This window comes from Rutidosis leptorrhynchoides, chromosome 4, assembly GCF_046630445.1.
Source record: "Rutidosis leptorrhynchoides isolate AG116_Rl617_1_P2 chromosome 4, CSIRO_AGI_Rlap_v1, whole genome shotgun sequence".
Taxonomy (NCBI): Eukaryota; Viridiplantae; Streptophyta; class Magnoliopsida; order Asterales; family Asteraceae; genus Rutidosis; species Rutidosis leptorrhynchoides.
The window spans coordinates 645,908,963-645,912,117 of NC_092336.1; the positions used below are offsets into that span (position 1 = coordinate 645,908,963).

At 29.3% G+C, this 3,155-nt stretch overlaps 1 non-coding gene across 1 annotated transcript; it reads left to right on the forward strand.

Annotated features, from left to right (window-relative positions):
* The first annotated feature begins 209 nt into the window (after positions 1 to 209).
* LOC139845821 (small nucleolar RNA R71) lies at positions 210 to 316 on the forward strand. Its single transcript, XR_011758577.1, has one exon. It is a non-coding gene; the product is annotated as a small nucleolar RNA R71 (small nucleolar RNA).
* Positions 317 to 3,155: the final 2,839 nt, after the last annotated feature.

Here is a 3,155-nt window from a genome sequence, read left to right on the forward strand (position 1 = left end):
GGCTAGAATCTACTTTAGCCGCTTTAGATGAACGAAAGATATCTTTTTCTTGGTGCCACTCATGTGAGTGTGAGGCTGTGTTATCAATAATTTTGTGAGCTTCAGTTGCGGTTTTCTTCATAATGGAACCACCAGCTGCTGTATCGATGTCTTTTCTTGTAGCAACATCGCATCCTTGGTAGAATATTTGCACTATTTGATAAGTGTCTAAACCATGTTGAGGACATCCTCTCAACAACTTTCCGAATCTTGTCCATGCCTCATATAATGTTTCATTTAGCTTTTGCGCGAACGTAATAATTTCTCCTTGAAGTCTCACGGCTTTAAATGCCGAAAAGAATCTTTTAAGAAATTTATCAACTAAAACATCACATGTGTCAATCGCTCCTTCAGGTAATGATTCTAACCAATCTTTGGCTTCTCCCTTCAAAGTTCAGTGAAATAATATGAGATAGATCTGTTCATCCTCAACTTCTCTGATTTTAAAAAGAGTACAGATCCTATTAAAGGTTCGAAGATGTTCATTTGGATCTTCTTTTGGCGTACCACTAAATTGGCATTGATTAGTTACCATGTGTAGGATTTTTCCTTTGATTTCATAATCTGGCGCATTAATGTCTGGTTGAGTAATGGCATGACCTTAGCCCGTGCGTGTGGCTCTCATTCGGTCTTCCATACTTAGAGGTTCCTGATTTTCCATGATTGAATTTGTTGAATCTGAATCACTAGAGGATTCTGATTTAATGGTTTCTTCCTCGACAATCTCTGGATGAGTAACTTATGGTTCAGGATGAATGATTAGTGGTTCAGGATCTCTCAATTGTCCTTGAATATCCTCCGGGTTCTCAATTGTGAGGTCGGGTTCAAAAAATAGATTATCAGAAATTTGAATTGGAATACTTGGTCGAATAGATGATGATTCTAAAGAAAAATCAACGGCGACAATATTGGCTAGATGTCTTGATCGAGTTACAGGAGGTAAACGTATAAAAGGTTGTGAACGTTTTGCTCGGTGCATTCACTGAATATCCTATTAGTTATAAAGATAAAAATTATTAAAGTTATCAAATTAAGAGACTTTTCTGATTTTGCCCACGTTTCGAATAGCCAATAGATGCAGCAGGTAGCCAGGACCCTTTAAATCGGAAGCCCACAACTCGCCACTAACAAATCCAACTATTACTACGAAGCAGAAAGTTTTGGATGTCTATCAATTTAACCGCTTAAAATAATTTTTCGCCAAAATTTAAAGAAAACTTTGAAAATTCTATGTCCTAAAAACTAGAGCGTAGAAATGAAAAAGAAAAAGCGCTTCGAAAAATAGTAAGTCGAAAAACAAACGTCGTAAAATAAAAAGATCGAAAAATAATAATTAGAAAGTAAAGCATCGAAACTTAAAAGTCTAAAAATTTAATACTAAAAGTTGCGTCTAAAGGTATTAAAACTTAAAAGGAATTCTAAATTCAAAACGACAATAACTTAAAAAGGCACTAAAATTTATAAATTGCGTCGCAAAATTCTAAAGCACCTAAATCATAATCTAAAGAAAAAGCACTTAAGGGATTTTATGGCAAAGCCTAAAAATCTAGAAATATAAAATAACTACGTCAAAAACTAAGTTCAAAACTAATTACGAACGATAAATATACAAAATAAACGATAAAAATACAAATTATAACTAAAATGATAAAAATACTAATTTTATAAAAATATTATTTTTATATTATATTTTATAAAAGTATTAATTTTATAATTAATAAAACTAATTAAAACTTATAATTAATTAAAACTAAACTTAAACTAATTATATTAAATTAAACCCTAACTAAATAATTATTAAAAAGTCTAACCCTAAACGTGTAATTAATGCTGTACTAGGTTTGTGGTCTGCCACTGCTCCGCGACTGCGGTATGTTTGTGCCAGAAAAGCTCCGCGACTGCGGAGTTTGCAGACTCGGTATGATTGCAGGTTCAAATTCGTGCAGTTTCAGATATAATTTTTTTTACTCTTTTTCTGATTTCTGATTTCTATTTTCTGTTTTTATTTTATAGAAAATATAATTTAATTAAAACTTATATTAAAAAAATACTTATTAGTTTTTGTAACTAAAAAAATAAAAACTTTTTAATTTAAACACTTAAAAATATAGATATATATTTTTCTTTTTTTTTTATGTTTTTGTATTTTAATATTTAAAACTTCCTATATTTTTTTACAAAAATAGATTAAAAATAAATATTTTTTTTTAGAATATAGCGTTTCGCTTCGGCGTTTTCCCCAGCAGCGGCGCCAAAAATACTTGATGTGTGCGAGGTGTAGTACGAAATAGATTATATTTTACTACAAAATACTATTAAATACGATACAATTTTACACAAGTTATTTATTTATTTATAGAATGGATATACATAAACCTTGCTACAACACTTATAGGCAGTGTACCTAATCGTAGAGTAGTGTAGTTTTTAGTAAGTTCGGTTCGTTCTACAGGGATACAGTTGAGTTTAACGCTATATTTTTATTAACTATATTTGTGTATATATATATATATATATATATATATATATATATATATATATATATATATATATATATATATATATATATATATATATATATATATATATATATATATATATATATAAGTATCATTATTATTATCATTATTATTAAAGGGGGGGGTTTACCGTTTAATGACCGGTTTGTCGACTTTAAGTCCTAATGCAAAATAATAACTTAATTTAAAGCGTAAAGTAAATGATGATAAATAAAAATACGATAAAATAAAAGTACGATAATTAAAAGTGCAATAATTTAAAGTACAATAAATAAAATGACGATAAATAAAATGACGGTAAATAAAAGTATGATGAGATAAAAATTAAGAGAATTATGCTTATTTAAACTTCTATAATCATGATGTTTGACGTTTTGATTTTAATTTATTACCATGGGTTAATTGTCCTTTGTCCTGGATTATTCGATAAGTCCATTTGGTTTTGTCCATAATAGTCCATCAGTCATAATTATAAAGTGTGAAAGTCTTCGTCAAATTACCCTTATACCCGAAGTCAAATATTCCAACTAATTGGGGACTTAAACTGTAACAAGGTCTTAATACTTTGTTTAATGAATACACCAGGTTATCGACTGC